The sequence below is a fragment of the Salmo trutta genome, chromosome 25 (assembly GCF_901001165.1).
Source record: "Salmo trutta chromosome 25, fSalTru1.1, whole genome shotgun sequence".
Classification (NCBI taxonomy): Eukaryota; Metazoa; Chordata; class Actinopteri; order Salmoniformes; family Salmonidae; genus Salmo; species Salmo trutta.
In genome coordinates, this window is record NC_042981.1 from 30,922,570 (window position 1) to 30,948,165 (window position 25,596).

Consider the following 25,596-nt stretch of genomic DNA (forward strand, 5'->3'; position numbering starts at 1 on the left):
ATGGAATGTTTTTGTGTAAGACTGTACATTTTTGCTTGCCTATTTATGTACATATATTTTTGTTCTGATAAGTGTTTGTCAATAAAACCAACATTTTTTGAGACAAGGCTCTGAATGTATACCTACTGTATATGGATGATATGTCATTTCATAGAAGGATAAAGCCAGTCAGTGTATATAAACATCAAAACAGTGGCCGATAGATCGCTGTTTTTACTTGGTGGCAGATCTGGGGTCCCTGTTTTTACTTGGTGGCAGATCTGGGGTCCCTGTTTTTACTTGGTGGCAGATCTGGGGTCCCTGTTTTTACTTGGTGGCAGATCTGGGGTCCGTTTTTACTTGGTGGCAGATCTGTCAACGTGTTGACCATGTTGTTCCGGTGGGTCGCTCTGGATTGGAGTCTGTTAGATGACAATGTCATGTAAATGTTGACCGGCTTCACTGAAGGTAGATTATATGTTTTAATATTCACAAAAAAACAGTATTGTTCTAAAAGCTACATGCTTCACACTGGAGACACTGTACAAGACGAGAGGAAGAGATTGAAAATTCGATGCCAGCAGAAGTAGGGCAGAGAGAATGGCTGTCCCAAGGCAGTTTTTAAGCTATGCTATCGTGGCACTGCCAACCCTCCCAAAGCTTGTCTTCACCCATCAATATATAATTCCAATCAGCACCAGTGGATAAATCCGCATCATTGAGGGGAAATGTTACGCTTTAATTATTTCAATATTACTCTAAATATTCTGCATGTTTGCACTTTAACACACCATTGCTCCGACGCAAATTACAAAAACAAAGTCATGTTTTTTGTTAAAAGCCCAGTACAGTCAAAAACTAGATTCCCCTGTGTTTTTATATATACAGTACCAGTCAACAGTTTGGACACACCTACTCATTCAAGGATGATTTTTTCCCCTCCACTATTTTCTATATTGTACAATAATAATGAAGACATCAAATCTATGAAATAACACATAGGGAATCATGTAGTAACCAAACAAAGTGTTAAACAAATAAAAAATATTTTATATTTGAGATTCTTCAACCCTTTGCCTTGATGACAGCTTTGCACACTCTTGGCATTCTCTCAACCTGCTTCATGAGGTAGTCACCTGGAATGCATTTCAATTAACAGGTGTGCATTGTTAATAGTTAATTAGTGGAATTTCTTTCCTTCTTAATGCATTTGAGCCAATCAGTTGTGTTGTGACAAGGTAGGGGTGGTATACAGAAGATAGCCCTATTTGGTAAAAGACCAAGTCCATTTTATGGCAAGAACAGCTCAAATAAGCAAAGAGAAATGACAGCATCATTACTTTAAGACAGGTCAGTCAGTCAATACGGCAAAGTTCAAGTACTTTGAAAGTTTCTTCAAGTGCAGTCGCAAAAACCATCAAGCGTTACGATGAAACTGGCTCTCATGAGGACCGCCACAGGAAAGGAGGACTCAGAGTTACCTATGCTGCAGAGGATAAGATCATAAGAGTTAACTTCAACTCAGATTGCAGCCCAAATAAATTCTTCACAGTATTCAAGTAACAGACACATCTCAACATCAACTGTTCAGAGGAGACTGCGTGAATCAGGCCTTCATGGTCGAATTGAAGCAAAAAAAACTCTACTAAAGGACAACAATAATAAGAAGAGACTTGCTTGAGCAAAGAAACACGAGCAATGGACATTAGACCGGTGGAAATCTGTCCTTCGGTCTGATGTGTCCAAAGTTGAGATTTTTGGTTCCAACTGCTGTATCTTTATGAGATGCAGAGTAGGTGAATGGATAATCTCTGCATGTGTGGATCCCACCTTGAAGCATGGAGGAGGTGGTGTAATGGTGTGGGGGTGCTTTACTGGTGACACTGTCATTTATTTAGAATTCAAGGCACACTTAACCAGCATGGCTACCACAGCATTCTGCAGCGATACGCCATCCCATCTGGTTTGCGCTTAGTGGTACTATCATTTGTTTTTCAACAGGACAATAACCCATAACACACCTCCAGGCTGTGTAAGGGCTATTTGACCAAGGAGAGTGACGGAGTGCTGCATCAGATGACCTGGCCTCCACAATCATGCGACCTCAACCCAATTGACATGGTTTGGGACGAGTTGAACTACAGAGTGAAGGAAAAGCAGCCAACAAGTGCTCAGCATATGTGGGAAATGCTTCAAGACAGTTGGAAAATGATTCCTCATGAAGCTGGTTGAGAGAATGCCAAGAGTGTGCAAAGCTGTCATCAAGGCAAAGGGTGGCTACTTTGAAGAATCTAAAATATATTTTGATTTGTTTAACACTTTTTTGGTTACTACATGATTCCATGTGTGTTATTTCATAGTTTTGATATCTTGACAATTTTTTCGACAATGTAGAAAATAAAGAAAAACCCTTGAATGAGTAGGCGTGCCCAAACTTTTTACTGGTACTATACACATATATATATGTACACATGTATATATGTATACACATACACTACCGTTCAACAGTTTGGGGTCACTTAGAAATGTCCTTGTTTTTGAAAGAAAAGCAAATATTTTGTCCATTAAAATAACATCAAGTTGATCAGAAATACAGTGTAGACATTGTTAATGTTGTAAATGACTATTGTAGCTGGAAACGGCTGATTTTTAATGGAATATCTACATAGGCGTACAGAGGCCCATTATCAGCAACCATCACTCCTGTGTTCCAATGGCACGTTGTGTTAGCTAATTCAAGTTTATCGTTTTAAAAGGCTAATTGATCATTAGAAAACCCTTTTGCAATTATGTTAGCACAGCTGAAAACTGTTGTTCTGATTAAAGAAGCAATAGAACTGGCCTTCAGACTAATTGAGTATCTGGAGTGTCAGCATGTGGGCTCGATTACAGGCTCAAAATGGCCAGAAACAAAGCACTTTCTTCTGAAACTCGTCAGTCTATTCTTGTTCTGAGAAATGAAGGCTATTCCATGCGAGAAATTGCCAAGAAACTGAAGATCTCGTACAACGCTGTGTACTACTCCCTTCACAGAACAGCGCAAACTGGCTCTAACCAGAATAGAAAGAGGAGTGGGTACACAACTGAGCAAGAGGACAAGTACATTAGAGTGTCTAGTTTGAGAAACAGATGCCTCACAAGTCTTCAACTGGTAGCTTCATTAAATAGTACCCGCAAAACACCAGTCTCAATGTCAACAGTGAAGAGGCGACTCCGGGATGCTGGCCTTCTAGGCAGAGTTCCTATGTCCAGTGTCTGTGTTCTTTTGCCCATCTTAATCTTTTCTTTTTATTGGCCAGTCTGAGATATGGATTTTTCTTTGCAACTCTGCCTAGAAGGCCAGCATCCCGGAGTCGCCTCTTCACTGTTGACATTGAGACTGGTGTTTTCAGGGTACTATTTAATGAAGCTACCAGTTGAGGACTTGTGAGGCGTCTGTTCTAAGTGACCCCAAACTTTTGAATGGTAGTATATACACTGCTCAAAAAAATAAAGGGAACACTTAAACAACACAATGTAACTCCAAGTCAATCACACTTCTGTGAAATCAAACTGTCCACTTAGGAAGCAACACTGATTGACAATAAATTTCATATGCTGTTGTGCAAATGGAATAGACAACAGGTGGAAATTATAGGCAATTAGCAAGACACCCCCAATAAAGGAGTGGTTCTGCAGGTGGGGACCACAGACCACTTCTCAGTTCCTATGCTTCCTGGCTGATGTTTTGGTCACTTTTGAATGCTGGCGGTGCTTTCACTCTAGTGGTAGCATAAGACGGAGTCTACAACCCACACAAGTGGCTCAGATAGTGCAGCTCATCCAGAATGGCACATCAATGCGAGCTGTGGCAAGAAGGTTTGCTGTGTCTGTCAGCGTAGTGTCCAGAGCATGGAGGCGCTACCAGGAGACAGGCCAGTACATCAGGAGACGTGGAGGAGGCCGTAGGAGGGCAACAACCCAGCAGCAGGACCGCTACCTCCACCTTTGTGCAAGGAGGAGCAGGAGAAGCACTGCCAGAGCCCTGCAAAATGACCTCCAGCAGGCCACAAATGTGCATATCTCTGCTCAAACGGTCAGAAACAGACTCCATGAGGGTGGCATGAGGGCCCGACGTCAACAGGTGGAGGTTGTGCTTACAGCCCAACACCGTGCAGAACGTTTGGCATTTGCCAGAGAACACCAACATTGGCAAATTCGCCACTGGCGCCCTGTGCTCTTCACAGATGAAAGCAGGTTCACACTGAGCACGTGACAGAGTCTGGAGACGCCGTGGAGAACGTTCTGCTGCCTGCAACATCCTCCAGCATGACCGGTTTGGCGGTGGGTCAGTCATGGTGTAGGGTGGCATTTCTTTGGGGGGGCCGCACAGCCCTCCATGTGCTCGCCAGAGATAGCCTGACTGCCATTAGGTACCGAGATGAGATCCTCAGACCCCTTGTGAGACCATATGCTGGTGCGGTTGGCCCTGGGTTCCTCCTAATGCAAGACAATCCTAGACCTCATGTGGCTGGAGTGTGTCAGCAGTTCCTGATAGAGGAAGGCATTGATGCTATGGACTGGCCCGCCCGTTCCCCAGACCTGAATCCAATTGAGCACATCTGGGGCATCATGTCTCGCTCCATCCACCAACGCCACGTTGCACCACAGACTGTCCAGGAGTTGGCAGATGCTTTAGTCCAGGTCTGGGAGGAGATCCCTCAGGAGACCATCCGCCACCTCATCAGGAGCATGCCCAGGCGTTGTAGGGAGGTCATACAGGCACATGGAGGCCACACACACTACTGAGCCTCATTTTGACTTGTTTTAAGGACATTACATCAAAGTTGGATCAGCCTGTAGTGTGGTTTTCCACTTTAATTTTGAGTGTGACTCCAAATCCAGACCTCCATGGGTTGATAAATTGGATTTCCATTGATTATTTTTGTGTGATTTTGTTGTCAGCACATTCAACTATGTAAAGAAAAAAGTATTTAATAAGATTATTTATTTCATTCAGATCTAGGATGTGTTGTTTAAGTGTTCCCTTTATTTTTTTGAGCAGTATATATATATATATATATATATATATATATATATATATATATATATATAGTTGAAGTTGGAAGTTTACATACACCTTAGCCAAATACATTTAAACTAGTTTTTTCACAATTCCTGACATTTAATCCTAGTAAAAATTCCTTGTCTTAGGTCAGTTAGGATCACCACTTTATTTTAAGAATGTGAAATGTCAGAATAATAGTAGAGAGAATGATTTATTTCAGCTTTTATTTCTTTCATCACATTCCCAGTGGGTCAGAAGTTTACATACACTCAATTAATATTTTGTAGCATTGTCTTTAAATTGTTTAACTTGGGTCAAACGTTTTGGGTAGCCTTCCACAAGCTTCCCACAATAAGATGGGTGAATTTTGGCCCATTCCTCCTGACAGAGCTGGTGTAACTGACAGGTTTGTTGGCCTCCTTGCTCACACATGCTTTTTCAGTTCTGCCCACAAATTTTCTATGGGATTGAGGTCAGGGCTTTGTGATGGCCACTCCAATACCTTGACATTGTTGTCCTTAAGCCATTTTGCCACAACTTTGGAAGTATGCTTGGAGTCATTGTCCATTTGGAAGACCCATTTGCGACCAAGCTTTAACTTCCTGACTGATGTCTTGAGACGTTGCTTCAATATATCCACATAATTTTCCTGCCTCATGATGCCACCTATTTTGTGAAGTGCACCAGTCCCTCCTGCAGCAAAGCAACCCCACAACTTGATGATGCCACCCCCGTGCTTCATGGTTGGGATGGTGTTCTTCGGCTTGCAAGCCTCCCCCTTTTTCCTCCAAACATAATGATGGTCATTATGGCCAAACAGTTTTTTAAAAAATCATCAGACCAGAGGACATTTCTCCAAAAAGTACAATCTTTGTCCCCATGTGCAGTTGCAAACCGTAGTCTGGCTTTTTTATGGCGGTTTTGGAGCAGTGGCTTCTTCCTTGCTGAGCATCCTTTCAGGTTATGTCGATATAGGACTCGTTTTACTGTGGATATAGATACTTTTGTACCTGTTTCCTCCAGCATCTTCACAAGGTCTTTTGCTGTTGTTCTGGGATTGATTTGCACTTTTTGCACCAAAGTACGTTCATCTCAAGGAGACAGAACGTGTCTCCTTCCTGAGCGGTATGAAGACTGCGTGGTCCCATGGCTTTTATACTTGCGTACTATTGTTTGTACAGATGAACGTGGTACCTTCAGGCGTTTGGAAATTGCTCCCAAGGAAGAACCAGACTTGTGGAGGTCTACACATTTTTTTCTGAGGTCTTGGCTGATTTCTTTTGATTTTCCCATGATGTCATGCAAAGAGGCACTGAGTTTGAAGGTAGGCCTTGAAATACATCCACAGGTACACCTCCAATTGACTGAAATGTTGTCAATTAGCCTATCAGACGCTTCTAAAGCCTTGACACCATTTTCTGGAATTTTCCAAGCTGTTTAAAGGCACAGTCAACTTAGCGTATGTAAACTTCTCACCCACTGGAATTGTGATACAGTGAATTATAAGTTAAATAATCTGTCTGTAAACTATTTTTGGAAAAATTACTTGTGTCATGCACAAAGTAGATGTCCTAACAAACCTGCCAAAACTATAGTTTGTTAACAAGAAATTTGTGGAGTGGTTGAAAAATGAGTTTTAATGACTCCAACCTAAGTGTATGTAAACTTCCGATTTCAACTGTATCCGTGTGTGTGTGTGTGTGTGTGTGTGTGTGTGTGTGTGTATATATATATATATATATATATATATATGCACTGTACATTTCACTTTACAAGCATTTCGCTACAACTGCAAAAACATCTGCTAAATGTGTATGCGATCAATAACATTTGACTTGAAATTTTCATTCTCACTTGTTAGTCTAAATGTATTCTTTGTGATTGTCTAATTGAAACATGGGACTTGATTAAAATGACAGCATATCAACAACACAGATAACACATGTAGCAAAAAGGTGGTCCATTATCTGTATCTGCATCCATTATGCCTGTCCATATCCTGCCTGTGGTCATTGTGTGGGATAGAAAAGTTAGGCCAACACAGAGGGGCCTCTATCTGGGTCTTAATGGACTAAACCCCTGGAGGTGAGATTCATTATGGCTCTCCAGACAGTAATGCACCCTGATGAAACTGCACTCTGCCCCGCTCTCTCTGTCATATACCGACAGTAATCTGGTAAAGGTTTTCATTACAGAAACTCTCCTAAAAAAATCCTCTCTCCAGCCTTTCTGAAACTGTGGCTGTCCTAATGTATGAGTGGAGAACCCCTAGAGGGGTATGACAAAAGAGTGACAGTGTTATATAGTTATGATATTAGTGGTGGGAGAAGTAGGGCACATAGCAAAAAAGCTATCAGGACATCATTTATTTATTTATTTTTAAAAATCTCTCATAGACACATTGTTTACATCCCTTAGATCTACATTACACACAGCTACAGGAAAAACAACAATCATGTCAGAATCCCAGCCAAAGACAGATCATAACACAGACTATACAGCCTGCCAAAAGAAAACAAAGCCTTCACTAATCCTTTTATACTGGCTCCTCTGTGAGCCTCTAGTGAGAAGCTGAGTTGTCTGGGACCATACATCCTCCCAAATAAGCAAATTGTGTTTGTTCGACGTGCATGAGTCTGTGTTGTTACCAACTCAACATCTATCTCAGTATCATGACAGCAAATAAGAAATCTGCAAGCCATTTCAAGTGCGCTACAATTGAGATAGCACATCAAATTGCCCAGATGACTTTATTTAATTGGACCAAAATCCAAAGGGTTAGGATGGGTAATGCTAAAATACAATAATGTTAAACATTTTGTGAGAGTAAATTAGACTAACCTCACAAATGAAATGTAAACCAATATTGGCAATACTGTCCACAAGTAATTGACTGATATTGATTGGATTACTGATATGTGAATGTCAAGTGAATCTACAATACAGTTATGTAGCAAATCGCAAGCATTAAATTATGCTAATGCAACCCCATAATGTTACTCATAGTATAGCCATTTAGAATAAATCTATAACTACACTTGACAGATTACTGTGTATTACACTAGATTAGCAACATAATCAGGGTTTCTTCTTAGTCTCTTTGTAAGACAGGTACAGTGCATTTGTAAAGTACTCAGACCCCTCGAATTTTCCAAATTATGTTACGTTACAGCCATATTCTAAAATTAATTGTATTTTTGCCTCTCATCAATCTACACATAATACCCCATAATGACAGTTTGGACGGGCGGACAGCTCTAGGAAGAGTTGGTTATTCCAAACTTCTTCCATTTAAGAATGATGGAAGCCACTGTGTTCTTGGGGACCTTCAATGCTGCAGAAATGTTTTGGTACTCTTCCCCAAATCTGTGCCTCGACACAATCCTGTCTCAGAGCTCTACGGACAATTCTGACCTCATGGCTTAGTTTTTGCTCTAACATGCACTGTCAACTGTGGGACCTTATATAGACATGTGTGCCTTTCCAAATCATGTCCAATCAATTGAATTTACCACAGGTGGACTCTAATCAAATTGTAGAAACATCTCAAGGATGATCAATGGAAACAGGATGCACCTGAGCTCAATTTAGAGTCTCATAGGCAAAGCGTCTGAATAATTATGTAAATATGGTATTTCTGTTTTTTAGTTTGAATAAATTAGGTAACATTTCTACAAACCTGTTTTCATTTTATCATTATGGGGTAATGTGTGTAGATTGATGAGGACTTTTTTATTATTAATGCATTTTAGAATAAGGCTGTAACGTAACAAAACGTGGGAAAATGGAAGGGGTCTGAATACTTTCCGAATGCACTGCAGGGTTTCAAAATTCTTGTAACTTTCCAAAAATTCCCTGGTTTTACAGAAATCCTGGTTAGAGGATTACCGGATTTAATTCTTATTACCAGTGGCGGTAAACGTACCCAATTGTCATACTTAAGTAAAAGTAAAGATTAGGGATGCACGATATATCGCTAAGCATATTGGAATCGACCGATATTAGCTAAAAACGGCAACATCGGCTCGATGTCTAGTTTAACACCAATGTGCAAAATCGATGTCAAAGCTGACATGCATACCTATATAACTCAGGTAGATGACGTAATGACGCCACAAAAAATATAGCGCTACACAGCATTCCTAACCTAGCCCACAATGTCTGCTGTGTGTATCGAGCAGTCATCAAGTCGAGCAGTCATTTGAAAGAGTAAGAACATTTCAGCGAGACAAGTCAAAGGCGAAATCCATTAATGCCAAGATAATGGAATTCCTTGCCCTTGACAATCAACCATTCTGTCGTGGATGATGTTGGCTTTCGCCGACTGGTCGAGCACCGGTACACACTACCAAGTAGGTGCTATTTTTCAGATGTTGCCCTACCGGAGTTGCACAGTATTGTTGAAACTCACATCTATGGGCGTCACTGCTATTAGCTTCACGACTGACATTTGGACCAGCGATGTCGGCCCCATGAGCATTATGAGTCTGACAGCACAGTAGGTCGACGAGGATTTCGTACTGAGGAAAGCCGTATTGCATGCTCAAGAATGTGCTGGTTCTCATACCGCTGCTGCCATTTCAATGGCATTTGAGAACATGTTTGAAACTTGGAAACATGAACACTCCGAGCTCCATTCAAACAACTGACTCGAGAAATAAGCTCAACTGCGTCTGCAGCAGACGTGATACCCTGTCATAGCATTGAAACACCTGCTCAACAAAAATGCCAACACAGACCGTCAGGTTAACTTGGAAAAGTACTCTACTAGAGGCTGTGAACAAGCGATTCGGTGACATTCTCTCTGAGCCTCTACTGTGTTGCCACCATGCTCGATGCTAGGTACAAGGACCGCTACTTCGATGCAGACAAGAAACAGGGTTTACGTGAAATGTTAAAGACACAGCTGGACAAGATGGAAACGGACACAGTGACAGTGCACACCGAGGAAGAGAGGCCACGGACAGACAGAGCTGAAACTTCACTGCTTGACATGTATGATGAAATCCTGGTTCAGACTGAACAAATGGACAAGTTCATAGCGACGTCGCTTTTTGATCCTTCGATGTCGGCTCTTCCTATCATTCTGAAGCAGAATTCACCAAGCGTTGGATTGTTCACCCACTAATAGGGAACGTGAGCTGGGATTAGACCGTCGTGAGACAGGTTAGTTTTAACATACTGATGATGTGTTGTTGCAACGTAAATTAAACAGGAGTTGTTCAATTTGATAAACTCTTTGGTTAGTGTCAGTAGATCTCAAAAAGTATTTGTACAATTAGACAACCTTACATTTAAAAATATGAAATGATACCGCACAGCAAGTAATTGAAATAAATAAGTTTTGATTATGTTTTACTGGTAATGGGGACATAGTAAATGCCAACAAAATAACTTTTTGGTCAGTGTGTGTGTGTGTTTCAACTATTTAACTGTACTAGAATGCTTAAAAGGCTGCTAAAATTTTAAACATTGGTTATCTGTACCGTTTTTTTTTGTCAAGGAAATATCTGATATGGGCCAAAAATGTCATATCGGTGCATCCCTAGTAAAGATACCTTAATAGAAAATGTCTCAAGTACAAGTGAATGTCACCCAGTAAAATACTACTTGAGTAAAAGTACCGAAAGTAAAAGTATAAATAATTTCGATTTTCTTATATTAAGCAAACCAGACTGTACCATTGTCTTGTTTTTAAGATTTACGGATATCTAGGGGCACTCTTCAACATTTCAGACACCACTTACAAACTAAGCAAGTGTGTTTAGTGAGTCTGCCAGATCAGAGACAGTAGGGACGACCAGGGATGTTCTCTTGATAAGTGCATGAATTAGAAAAAATGTCTGTCCTGCTAAGCATTCAAAATATAACAAGTACTTTTGTGTGTCAGGGAAAATGTATGGAGTAAAAAGTACATTATTTTCTTTATGAATGTAGTGAAGTAAACGTTGTCAAAAATATAAATAGTAAAGTACAGTACAGATACCCCAAAAAACTACTTAAGTAGTACTTTTAAACTATTTTTTTTTTACTTAAGTACTTTACACCACTGCTTATTCCCTCATAATTCCAGCAATCTCCCAACCAGGATTTCTGGAAAACCAGGGCACTTTGGGAAAGTTACTGGAATTTTGTAACCCTCTTTGTGATCCTGCAGAATTCCAAGAATACTGTCCGGCCTCTTAAAAGGTACACATCTTTTAGAGTGACTCCAAGAAATATTGATGCCAGCCCCTGCAGTCTCACGTCGTCGTCCTCTTGTTTTTCTTAGGTGCCGTGTAACTACTAAATACTTCATACATGTGCTGCTCTGCAGAATGGCAGAAGTTTATACAATATTTATCTAGGTCGTTTTGAAAAAACCATGACAAGCACACAGGGACAAATTGCGTGCAACTTCACTTTCTTGTAAATCATTGCATAGATATGTGGCCATAGTAGTAGTATTAGTATTGTGCAGTACCTGAAGCAGCGGTTGCAGTAAAGATCCCCATCACAGGTGTGACAGCGGATGGAGGTGTCCTGGTTACAGATGCAGCACCAGGGAAGCTCATCCTCATCACTGTCTGAAGCCTGACTGGCCAGGGCAGCTGCTGGGGTCCTCGATGATGAACACGATAGAACTGGTCTTAAACATAGGTCAAAGAAATATATACTTAATTTTGTGCTTTTACTGTCTGTTTTTTTTCTGACTGTCCTCACTAAGATTTTACGTGACCCATATCCAATTTGCGCATTCACACTGATGTAGCCTTTGAAGTAGCACAGATGCAATGCACATTTACTGGCACTGTTTTGTTATTGGGGGTGGTTTTTATAGTAACAGCAGGTTATGTGAAAAATAACAAACAAAAAACACGTAGGAGCAAAACAATATCTGATCTGAGCATCCAGACAATAGTCGCATATGGAGGATCGGGTTTGTATCACAATTGAGGTCCACATATGGAGGTGGTATGAATCGGAAGTCAAAATATCCGATTCCATGTGTTTTTTTGCCGTTTACACAATAGGGGAAAAAATATGATAGGTATCAGACATGCAAATAATTGTCTAAAGATATGAATTGGGCTTCCTGTGTAAACACAGCCTTCGAAGTGTGTGTGTTCAAAAAGGACTGCATATTTATTACCTATTTCTTGTGGGCAGCTGTCATTTCTGTGTTCTTTGGGCCACTGTGCTCAGGAGGCATGTTGTAGCCACTGGCCTCATCCAATGCAGTTTATTCCGTGAGCTGGGAATGAGTTAATAATTGCCACAGAATGCTTTATCATTCCTATTCACATTGTTACCAGATGACAGCTTCAATCGTCTCTTTCAATTATGACGTTCATAAGTAAAATGACAAAACAGCAGCCTCTTGTGGTTATGAAAAGTAGCACTATCTAAAATTAGGTTGGTATGCATCCCCACCAGAGTATGAGAGCGGAGTTGAGCGGTTTAAAGTCCTGCTCATAGCTCATGGAGTAGTGCTTGCTCACTGCTCCGACGCCCTATGTCCTTTCCTACTGCTCCACTAAAAACTACTCCATGCTCACAGGGGGAAAAAAACTTACACTCCAAATGTTCTCAATTCATTAAAATAACAATTTAACCAACACCCATCTATTTTTGTGACTACCTGGACCTACCAGTTGTTTTTGAAGTATTGAAACCAAACCATATGGATTTGAATGAAAAGTAGTTGAATAAACATGAAAATGTGAACGTATGGAGCAAACATAATTTCAAATAGGCTACATGTCATATTAAACAGCATATAAACACTCTAAATAGGTCAGGAGCCAGACAGGGAGCCTAAGAACGAAATGAATTATTTAGGGTATATTATTTCAAGGCTATAGCCTACAAAGGAATACACAATAGGCTGGTAGGGACATAACGCGTGCAGCATTTAAACATCATTTCGTTGTATTAAATCATTTGTCAATAAATTGTGCATATAGACTGAGACTTACTTAGAATTAAATACAAATTAAACTAAAATGACTTATTAGTGCCTTTGAATTCATTTTTAGAAGTCGATGGTGCCTGGCAAGGCGGCCAGCAGCGAAGAATATCTTCTCCACTTGCAGAGCCACTGGGGATGCTAAACACCCTTTTGGCCACTCTTGCCAGGCTGGGCAGAAATGCATATATATATATATATTTTTAGGCATATTATATATATATGCCTAAAAGTTTTTATGCAAAATAACCCAATCAAAACAGAAAGCTCCTTGAATGTGGAAATATGCCAGGCCTAATGGACCACGATGGCCTATTGTATAGATAATAGAACAAAAATGAATGAATTGTTTAAGAGATCTGATTTTTTGTTTATAAATACTTTGCTACAATGACACAGTTATCTACCCACCTCGTTTCTTTCTTTTAGCATGTGCACGTAGTAAGTACACCATCATACATTGGGATAAATGTATTTTCAGATTACACAATGATTCTTTAGTTGTGGACACAACATCACCACACTCCCCCTCTTGCTCTTGATTTTTGTAAGTCACCTTGATTTAGCACCTGTGTGTTTTATCAGTTTCTTTATGAAAATATTTAGCAAACTCCATGACAGTAGCTAAAGCAAGGGGCTATAGCAGTACAAAAGTAGACTACAAATGCATGCTGGGGCGGGCATGCCCTGAGCTCGTGAAGTGAGCGCTACTGGAGCGGGCAAGAAGGCCGACGCTCCAGCCTTTGGGAATCTCGCGCCACACTCCAGTCAAATTGGGCATGCTCCACTCCTCGCTCTGCTCACATACTCTGATCGCCGCCATGGGTAGGAATGTAAAAGAAAAAAGGCTTGTTTGAGATAGTGCATATTCAAAGTAGGTTCTTCTTTTAGTTGCGGACCTTTTTCAGTATCCTCGTCATGGCCTCTTCCTCAGTCTCGTACTCGCTGTCAAGGTGTTGGAGGTCCTCCATGGTGTCTGAAACACAAAATGACAGAACACTGTTATAGCACAAAATTAGAAAACATGACACAACACATATGACATCACCTGGTTGTTGGGTGTCTATGGCAATTTCCTCTAACAAATGAGTGATCAGATCATTGGCTGGTTCTGTCTGGGTCCGAACATCAAGGGGCTGGTGTACCTGGACAGAGTCACAAAACTAACTGCAACAATGGGGCTTCATTAAATGTAACCTTTATTTAACTAGGCATGTCAGTTAAGAACAAATTCTTATTTACAATGATGGCCTACACCAGCCAAACCCGGACGATGCTGGGCCAATGGTGCGCCGCCTTATGGGACTCCCAATCACGGCCGGTTGTGATACAGTCTGGATTCGAACCAAGGTGTCTGTAGTGACGCCTCTATCATTGAGATGCAATGCCTTAGACCGCTGCGCCACTCGGGAACCCAGACCTGAAGGATTTGGATACAGCATGAATATGAGGTCAAACAGCGGCAACACAGCAAGTTTTAGTCTAATATGTGTAGTCTAAAGCTGGGACTCACAGGTGGAGGGGGTTGGGAGGGAGGAGGTCTTCCCTGTAAAAAGGCTACCATGCGGTCCTCCATCTCCCCTGCAGAGGGCACAGGCTGGATGGGAGCCTTCAAGGCAGCCAGACGAGAATCAATAATTTTTTCTGACGGGATGGACTCCAACCAAAAGGTGGGCACAGGTATACGTTCAGGTATCAGTAAAGATATAGCCTATCGGAACATAGTGTGTTAAGACAGTGCTCAGTGGTGCTGAGTGCTCACTTCGTTTAGTGTCCTCTTTCAGCTTTTGCAGTCTCTCAGCGTTGGTCAGGTCCTCTTTACTCAAACCTTTGGTTGGAATGAGGCCTTGTTTGGCATTTCTGCTGCCCCCTGGTCCAGGGGATTGTATCAGGCGTCCTTGTTTGTCCTCAAGCACAGCAACTCGCCTGAGCAAACACAATATAAAAGGCGTTATGATATCTACCGATAAACAATATGTAGCAAACAGTCAGCCAAACCTCTCTCTCCTTTCTGGGGAGGTTCCCATTGCTTGGAAGGCAGCCACAGCTTGTCCTTTATTTAAAGGGGGAGATCAAGCTGATCCTAACTGTTATAGGCCTATTTCTATTTTTCCCTGTTTATCAAAAGTGTTGGGAAAACTTGTCAATAATCAACTGACTGGCTTTCTTGATGTCTATAGTATTCTCTCAGGTATGCAATCTGGTTCCCGCTCAGGTTATGGATGTGTCACTGCAACCTCAATGATGTCACCAATTGCCCTTGATTCTAAGCAATATTGTGCTGCTATTCCATTCCATTCTTGTGGGCCAGCTAAGGAGTATTGCTGTCTCTGGCCTGGTTTGCTAACTACCTCTCTCAAAGAGTGCAGTGTATAAAGTCAGAAAATCTGCTGTCTCAGTCACTGCCTGTCACCAAGGTACCCCAAGGCTCAATCCTAGGCCCCACGTCATTCTCAATTTACATCAACGACATAGCTCAGGCAGTAGGAAGCTCTCTCATCCATTTATATGCAGATGATACAGTCTTATACTCAGCTGGCCCCTCCCGGACTTTGTGTTAAATGCTCTACAACAAAGCTTTCTTAGTGTCCAACAAGCTTTCTCTACTTGTTCTGAACACCTCTAAAACAAAGGTAATTTAGTTTGGTAAGAAGAATGCCCCACTCCCCACAGGTGTGATTACTACCTCTGAGGGTTTAGAGCTTTAGGTAGTCCCTTCATACAAGTACTTGGGAGTATGGCTAGATGGTGCACTGTCCTTCTCACAGCACATATCAAAGCTGCAGGCTAAAGTTCAATCTAGACTTGGTTTCCTCTATCGTAATCGCTCCTCTTTAACCCCAGCTGCCAAACTAACCCTGATTCAGATGACTGTCCATCATATAGATCGGTATGTAAGGGTGCTCTCGAGCGGCTAGATGTTCTTTACCCTTCGGCCATCAGATTTGCCACCAATGCTCCTTATAGGACACATCACTGCACTCTATACTTCTCTGTAAACGGGTAATCTCTGTACACCCGTCGCAAGACCCACTGGTTGATGCTTATTTATAAAACCCTCTTAGGCCTCACTCCCTCCTATCTGAGATATCTACTGCAGACCTCATCCTCCACATACAACACCCGTTCTGCCAGTCACATTCTGTTAAAGGTCCCCAAAGCACACACATCCCTGGGTCGCTCCTCTTTTCAGTTCTCTGCAGCTAGCGACTGGAACGAGCTGCAACAAACACTCAAACTGGACAGTTTTATCTCAATCTCTTCATTCAAAGACTCAATCATGGAAACTCTTACTGACAGTTGTGGCCGCTTGTGTGATGTATTGTTATCTCTACCTTCTTGCCCTTTGTGCTGTCTGTGCCCAATAATGTTTGTACCATGTTTTTTTGCTGCTACCATGTTGTTATGTTGTGTTGTGTTTCTACCATGCTGTGTTGTCATGTGTTGCTGCCTTGCTATGTTGTTGTCTTAGGTCTCTCTTTATGTAGTGTTGTCTCTCTTGTTGTGATGTGTGTTTTGTCCTATATTTATATTGTATGTATTTTTATTTTTAATCCCAGGCCCCTGTCCCCACAGGAGGCCTTTTGGTAGGCCGTCATTGTAAATAAGAATTTGTTCTTAAACTGACTTTCCTAGTTAAATAAAGGATAACTAAAAAATAAATAAACGTATTAACCCATCTGTACTCACTTTCCAGGAGAGAACCATCTTGACGCATTATTTTGGATTTCTCCAGTGACTATACATTATTCAGTGAGCAAGCAAAACCAGTCCACCAAATATCATGATATTGCATAGTCCTACTGCTTTCGTGTAAAGCTACATCATAACTCCACCTTGCGAGATTCCCATGACATTGCTTGCAGACCTTCTGCTGGGTGTTACCAAAGCTAGGCAAAACTGCGTTGAAAGTCAGGCAACCCGAGCAAGAGGATTGACCGTAGTTCTTACTGCCCAACTGTAAAGAATGACAGTCAAAACATAAAACAAGACGTTTAAACCTGTACCAGATGATTTGACAATGGCATTAGGTAAAACAAAACAAACAAAAAAACTTTATTTAACCAGGTAGGCTAGTTGAGAACAAGTTCTCATTTATAACTGCGACCTGGCCAAGATAAAGCAAAGCAGTTCGACACATACAACAACACATGGAATAAAATATCCAACTACAAAAACGTAAAAGGAGTAGGGTAGGAGGCACAAACAAACCTCCTTCCTGAAGAGAGTGAACTTTGATGAATAACAATGGTTGTCTATTTTGCCGCATTTAGTAATTATGTTTATGTTTCTAAGACATCGCTCGCTGACTGTACCGGAAGTTGTTGGCACAGTCAGTGAGCGCGCAGGAGCCACGTGACATGGTAAATGTAGTCCTAATGTTGAAACGTAAGGGTACTTTTGGGGGGCGGGGTCGAGTATAATATTTGAATGGTTTTAGAGTCCGCCGTAAATAATTGACATACCTTTCATTTTTCAAACTCGTTTCTTGTTTAGGACTACTAAGTGAAATGATGCTGCGTTCAAAATAACTGGGAAATCGAAAAAACACGAGGTTAAATCATGGCGTCAGTGATCTTTTGGTCGGAAAGTCTGAGCTCTAGGGAGAGACCTGAGTTCCCGAAATGCATGACCATTCAAATCGATTTTTCCTAGTCGGAGTGAAGTAGGAAATATGAAATTTCCGAGTTTCCAGTTGTTTTGAACGCGACATGAGCAACAAGCAGGAAAAAGGACAAGACTTAGTGTTATTGAACTTTGACAAAACAAACAAAAATAGTTGTAAATTAAATATATAGCTATTTACTAAACAGGGTAAGATCTCTTTGATATAATGTTAGCCTAATACAATTTGTAAACCCAGCTTCGTAGTAACGTTAACTAGCTACTATGGCTAATAATGCGAATGTTAGCTAGCTGTTTTTTGTTGTGTAGCTGACTTGCTACTGAAGCTAGCTAGTTAAGTGCTTTTGCAAAAATGCTACAATGTCGGAGACCGCAAGGTTTACAAATATCCACTGTCGAAAACCAAATGCAAGTATAAAATGAAGGGGAGAATGTCTTGCTATTTTTTTTTTACAGTGGGCAAATTGCTTTCCGCGTTTATAAACCCAGGGTCGTTACACTACTCCCTCCTTTCAAAGACCGCGTCCTCGCGCTAGCTTGCGACTCAACGCCTTACAGGAACGCGCTCACCGGCCAAGCACACGCACTGTCGTGGATGTAAGGTCCGATCCCACTTCTGACACCATTGTAACGAACATGCAGGGAGAAGGTCTCGAAATCTCGACCTTCAAGCCCGAAGTCCGGCGCGCTATCGACTGTGCCGCAAAAGCATGCTCGAGCGGCAGAGTCGATTTCCGCGCTTATAAACCCAGGGTCGTTACAGTAATAATCATTTCAACGTCATAGGCGAAGGTATTTATTACAAAGATCTATATATAACTAACCCAATATAGTTAATCGGTGTCGTTTACAATGGAACAAATGAAGCAAGGAGGTGGGCAAAGTGAAGCACGAGCTAGCGAGATCCTATTGGCATGTAGCAAGTATTTGCATACATTTACTGTGACTTGTGTGCACAAACTCAATTCGACCTTGCACTCCTAAACAATGCAATTTAAAACTTTGGCAAAGCTTTTCAAGTCTATAAAACTTATTGCACTGTGTTTGTAACAGATGTTAGATTTGGGAACAGAAATGTATTGATCAGATGTTTCATCAATGAGAAAATTATCTGAATATCTGCCCAGATTCACCCAAATTGTTTTTGAATACTCATACTAACTGTACTATTTGTGACTAAATTGAGTATGTAGTATTCTTATTGGTCATAGTATGGATATAGTTAGTGTGCCAAAAGTTCCAGGATGTCGTACTAAATAGGTCAACACCCGGTGTTGAATATGGCCGGTGTCATTAAATTGTTGCCAGAATCACAGTCTCCAACTTTTTGGATAACATGAAAACAGCCTAACCAGCTCTACTAGGGTGAGCAAAATGGTCAGAGTGAGGTGTCATTTGTGTCTGGAAGTAAAAATAAAAAATTGTGTCTGGAAGTAGCTAGCAAGCTAGCCAACGACATTAGCCAGTTAGCTAGGTTGCTTGACTGCCGTTGTGAGTCGGATTAACCCTACTCCTTGGCCAGAGCGTCATGAACGCTCCGAGAGCGAAACGCTCTGAATTTACGAACGGATTATCTGACAACGCTCGGAATTTACGAACGCCAGAGGGCACTCCAGTTACGCTGGACACATGAAACATTTTTTTCTGATAACTAGTTCATTGCTTCTGCCGTGGAGCCCAGTTTCATAATATGACCATATTTCCCAGCTGCTTGCTCTTGTTTTGAAGTAATCACGAAAAAAACACCTTATTTTAGGGCATTTTTCACCCTGCCAGCTCCTATTAGTTCTATTGAGCAACGTGGCACCAACTTGCCTTCCGAATGTTCTATTCCCAGTTTATTGTTCTACATCACATTGCCTGCTTCGCTATTGTTGGCAATGAGACCTGCTCACATTGTTTATAGTTAAAATGTAAACGACAACAAAAAATTACTCATGGAACTCTGAGGTCGTCCCATAGGGGAAATATAGGCATGTCTGTCTATTTTGCCAAATATCTCGCAATGTGTATATTTAGATTTTTGTTCAGGTCGGATGTCATTTTAATCATGTTACTCTCCTCTTTCTGATTATGTAAGTCTGGGCAGCGAGCTCGGTTGTCATCAAATGCTAGCCCCAAAATAATTTTCGACCTTGTGTAACCGATGTGAAATTGCTAGTAGTTAGCGGTGGTGCGCGCTAATAGTATTTCAATCAGTGACGTCACTCGCTCTGAGACCTGAAGTAGGGTTTCCCCTTGCGTTGCAAGGGCCGCGGCTTTTGTGGCGTGATGGGTAACGATGCTTCGTGGGGTGTCACTTGTTAATGTGTGCAAGGGTCCCTGGTTCGAGCCCGGGTTGGGGCGAAGAGAGGGACGGAACCTACACTGTTACATTGATGCTGTTGACCCGGATCATTGGTTGCTGCGGAAAAGGAGGAGGTCAAAAGGGGGTGAGTGTAACCGATGTGAAATTGCTAGTAGTTAGCGGTGGTGCGCGCTAATAGTATTTCAATCAGTGACGTCACTCGCTCTGAGACCTGAAGTAGGGTTTCCCCTTGCGTTGCAAGGGCCGTGGCTCTTGTGGCGCGATAGGTAACGATGCTTCGGTGGGTGTCAGTTGTTGATGCGTGCAAGGGTCCCTGGTTCGAGCCCGGGTTGGGACGAAGAGAGGGACGGAACCTACACTGTTACACTTGGAACACATTGTTTTCCTATGGATATTTCGCCAAATGTCTCAATGTGTATATTTAGATTTTTTTCAAGTCAGGCACCATTTTAATCAGGAGAATTTCCTCTTTGTAATTATGTTAGATTGGGCAGCGAGCACGTTTGTCATCGATCACTAGACTAGAAATAGTCAGTGTTCATTTTTTCCCTACTTTCTCATTACGCAGACATAAGCACAGGTGACACCATCGAGGTGCGGATGTTTACTTCTACACAAGTCATTTTTTCCAGTTTCGTCCGGCGAACAGATTGTAGTGGTAAAATAAAAAGGGATACATTGTTTGGTGCCATTTAGGCGAAATGGAATTCTAAGCATAACTCTAGTCAAAACAGGCTCTGCGAACATTTGATTCCATTCATTTGCTATGGCCTCGTGCTAGTGTTCCAGCTTAGCCAATGTCCTTTTGCTGTTTTTCAGCCTTGGGTGAATTTTGACTCATTCTATTGTCCAGCCTACTACAGATTTGAATTTACGATCACACCCGAAGTCATAAAATGTATAGCAAGACTGAGGTTGCATAGCAACAGCATCAACTTCCGGCAGACAGGCGAAGCGCTAGTACTGAAAGGATAATGTTCGTTTACAGTATACTAAAATTAATTTTAGTATGTAGTGTATATACTCATTAAGTATGTAGTATACAGTATTACTATGGGTATTCGAACACAGCTCTAGTTCCATCCTCTCCCACTACCCCCAACTGGACTTCCTCTCACAACCATATTTGGGGGCACGAAAACGTTCCAAGGGATGCTTCAGCTTTATAGCCAATGTGACTTGTCTGGGTTACCTTTTCTGTCTGTGTCATAGCCTTAGCTGGTGGTAACTTGTGGAATAGACACTGACTGGAATGAAGTTTTAACCAATCAGCATCCAGAATTAAACCCACCCATTGTAAAATGCGTGACACCTTGCTTGCTACTTGCTTTGTAAAGCATTACAAGTTGTCCAAGATGTCATTGAGTGGCTTTACATTGTTTGTGTTTGTCTGAACATCAGACTGTTAACATAGTTACCAGCTGGCATGTCTTCACTGACATTTTCTACCTCTTCCTGACCCAGTGTGTAATACCTACATGTTTCAAGCAGACCACCGTAGTCCCTGTGCCCAAGAACACCAAGGTAGCCTGTCTAAATGACTATCGCCCATAGCACTCACATCTGTAGCCATGAAATGCTTTGAAAGGATGGTCATGGCACACATCAACACCATACACCCTGGACCCACTCCAAATCGCATTCCGACCCAACAAATCAAATCAAACTTTATTTGGCACAGCAAGTGTAGACCTTATAGGCAAATGCTTACTTACAAACCCTTAACCAACAGTGCAGTTCAAGAAGAGTTAAGAAAATATTTACCAAACAAATTAAAGTAAAAAATTAACAATAACGAGGCTATATACAGGGGGTACCGAGTCAGTGTGCGGGGGTACAGGTTAGAGGTAATTTGTACATTTAGGTAGGGGTGAAGTGACTATGCATAGATAATGAATAGCGAGTAGCAGCAGTGTACAAAACAAATGGTAGGGGGGGTTCAATGTAATAGTCCGGTGGCCATTTGATTAACTGTTCAGCAGTCTTATGGCTTGGGGGTAGAAGCTGTTGTGTCGTCAGCAAACTTAATGATGGTGTTGGAGTCGTGTTTGGCCGCGCAGTCGTGGGTGAACAGGGAGTACAGGAGGGGACTAAGTACACACCCCTGAGGGGCCCCCGTGTTGAGGATCAGCGTGGCAGATGTGTCGTTGCCTACCCTTACCAGGATCCAGTTGCAGAGGGAGGTGTTTAGTCCCAGGGTCCTTAGCTTAGTGATGAGCTTTGTGGGCACTATGGTGTTGAACGCTGAGTTATAATCAATGAACAGCATTCTCACATAGGTGTTCCTTTTGTCCAGGTGGGAAAGAGCAGTGTGGAGTGCGATTGAGATTGCGTCATCTGTGGATCTGTTGGGGCGAATTGGAGTGGGTCTAGGGTATCTGGGAGGATGCTGTTGATGTGAGCCATGACCAGCCTTTCAAAGCACTTCATGGCTTCCGACGTGAAAATGTCAGTGAAGACCCTTGCCAGTTGGTCTGTGCATGCTTTGAGTTCACGTCCTGGTAATCTATCTGGCCCCGTGGCTTTGTGAATGTTGACCTGTTTAAAGGTCTTGCTCACATCGGCTACCGGTGTTATCACACAGTCATCCGGAACAGCTGGTGCTCTCGTGCCTCGAAGCAAGGATAAAAGGCATTTAGCTCGTCTGGCAAGCTCGCATCACTGGGCAGCTCGCGTCTGGGTTTCTCTTTGTAGTCCGTAATAGTTTTCAAGCCCTGCCACAGCCGACGAGCGTCAGAGCCGGTGTAGTAGGATTCAATCTTAATCCTGTATTAACGCTTTGCTTGTTTGATGGTTCGTTTGAGGGCGTAGCGGGATTTCATATGGGCGTCCAGATTAGTGTCCTGCTCCTTGGAAGCGGCAGCTTTAGCTCGATGCGGATGTTGCTTGTAATCCATGGCTTCTGGTTGGGATATGTTTGTACGGTCAATGTGAGGACAACGTCATCAATGCACTTATTGATGAAGCCGATGACTGAGGTGTTATACTCCTCAATGCCATTGGATGAATCCCGGAACATATTCCAGTCTGTGCGAGCAAAACCGTTCTGTAGCGTAGCATCCGCGTCATCTGACCACTTCCGTATTGAGCGAGTCACTGGTATTTCCTGCTTTAGTTTTTGCTTGTAAGCAGGAATCAGGAGGATAGAATTATGGTCAGATTTGCCAAATGGGCAGGGGAGAGCTTTGTATGCATCTCTGTGTGTGGAGTAAAGGTTGTCTAGGATTTTTTTTCTCTGGTTGCACATGTGACATGCTGGTAAAACTGATTTAAGTTTGCCTGCATTAAAGTCCCTGGCCACTAGGAGCGCCACTTCTGGGTGAGCATTTTCTTGTTTGCTTATGGCCTTATAGAGTTAGTTGAGCACGGTCTTAGTGCCAGCATTGGTTTGTGATGGTAAATAGACGGCTACGAATAATATAGGTAGTGTGGTCTACAGCTTATCATAAGGTACTCTAACTCAGGCGAGCAATACCTCGAGCCTTCTTAAATATTAGACATCGCGCACCAGCTGTTATTGACAAAAATACACACACCCCCACCCCTCGTCTTACCAGACATAGCTTCTTTGTTCTGCCGGTGCATTGAGAATCTCTCCAGCTCTATGTTATCCGTGTCGTCATTCAGCCACAACTCAGTGAAACATAAGATTTTACAGTTCTTAATGTCATGTTGGTAGGATAATCGTAGGTCATCAATTTTATTTTCCAATGATTGCATATTAGCAAGTAGAATTGATGGCAGTGGGAGTTTACTTGTTCGCCTACTGATTCTCAAAAGGAAGCCTGATCTGCGTCCTCTTCACGCAAATGATGGGGATCTGGGCCTGTTCCCGGGAGAGCAGTATATCCTTAAGGTCAGACTCATTAAAGGAAAAAGCTTCTTGCAGTTCGTGGTGAGTAATCCCAGTTCTGATGTCCAGAAGTTATTTTCGGTCATACGAGACGGTAGCAGCAACATTATGTACAAAATAAGTAAAATAATAAGTTACAAACAGCGCAACGAACAAAATAGCACAATTGGTTATGGGCATGTAAATCGTCAGCCATCCTCTTCAGCACCATCTTAAAACACCAGATGTGATGTTGTGGTTGTGTAATGTCATGGAGGTTTTGACGTTCAATAGATTTCAATCTGTTATGATTTTTTACTTTATATTGCCTGTTTGTTCACAGGTAATTCACTAAGGCTACAGTTACAAGGCCCACCAGCCCCTGCCAACAGTGGTCTAAACAGTCGCCTTGTGATCTTTGATGAGAACAAGGCTGCCAGTGCTGGACCCTCTGAACCAAAGTTGGAATCTTGGATGTCCCCACCCCCATCGAGATCTAAGGAGAATGAGAAATGGAGCAACGTAAAGGTATGAGACATGCAGTAATGGGACTTTTTATGTGATGGCAAGGTTATGTGACCATTTGTAAGCTAATTTATTTGACATCATTTGTGTGTGCTCAATTGTAGATGCCTATGAAGTCGAGGTTTGGTCACAGTGTTGTGGCTCCGCCCAGCAAGCCAAACTTCCAGCCCTTTGTGGAGGAGTCAGATCAGCCTCCAGCCATGTAAGTGTTCACTGAGATCATCTTATTTTGCTGTCCTCATTCATTTCACTTTTCTCTCATAACTTAATGAATTAATGCCTGTGGCTGTTCCCAAAGCAAATATCAGTTTTTCTATTTAAAGAAATGTAGATCTAGCAATACATGATTTTAAAACGGGGTGACTAAAACCCAGCAGTAACCCCAAGGTGTATTCATGTGGCATCGTTTGTGTCTACTCCAGTTGTGTTCTTAAGGTTTTAGTTATTTGTTCTGGCACCTTCCTCCAGGACGCTGTAAGATCAACCCAGCGGTGAATTCGGTGTTGTCTGCACGAAAGCCCTGCAGGGATGAGACTCCTCTGAAGAGACTGCAGCAACATCAGCAGCAGGAAGAGGGGAAAGCTCAGAAGCAGAGCATGTATTGCAAGGACCTGTTGCTCAGTGTCGCCTCCGAGTTCTGCTTTTAGGAACTGAGGGCAGAAAGCTACCACCAGAAGAAGGCCTTGGAGTCAGGGGGCAGTGTCAAAGAAGAGCAAGGGGGCTCTGGTCTTCCAAACTGACACCTTTCCACCTGGACATTGACATGACATTTCCATATTCAGATTGTTTTGTATTTAGAAGGTAGCAGACTGTCAGTATCATCAGTTATGTCTTTGTTGTCTTTCGTCATGTATGTATTTTACTGTTTGTGATGTGTATATATAAACTGCAGTTGGAACGACATAGGTCACACCAGTCATAGCCATAGATCACTATCTAGGCTCTGGGCCACACAGTATCCCAGAGGGAAAAATCATCTAATGTAATTGGATTGAAAAGAGTTGTGTAAGAAAATGGTGCTATGATTTGAGAACTGAAATAATGGTGGTTGTTGTTACTGCATATCCTTGGATATTCTGCAATAATTAGCAGTTGAGACTGTTCTGTAATTTTTTTTTCATGGCAATTCACTACAAAACTGTATTCTACATTTTACATTCATTCCACTAATCCATTATGTTTAGAAAAGGGCTTTAGATAACATGCCATGTTCCGTCTGGTTCCGCTCTCCATTATTTCTTTGCCTTCTTCACGTTACCTCTTAGGAATGAAACTTTCAGTTCACCATGTGGTGAAGGCAGGGTATGAGAATGACAGAGAGAAATCCAGAG

At 42.0% G+C, this 25,596-nt stretch overlaps 1 pseudogene; it reads right to left on the reverse strand.

Annotated features, from left to right (window-relative positions):
• Positions 1–54: 54 nt before the first annotated feature.
• Positions 55–17,447, reverse strand: LOC115162667 (abscission/NoCut checkpoint regulator-like; annotated as a pseudogene).
• Positions 17,448–25,596: the final 8,149 nt, after the last annotated feature.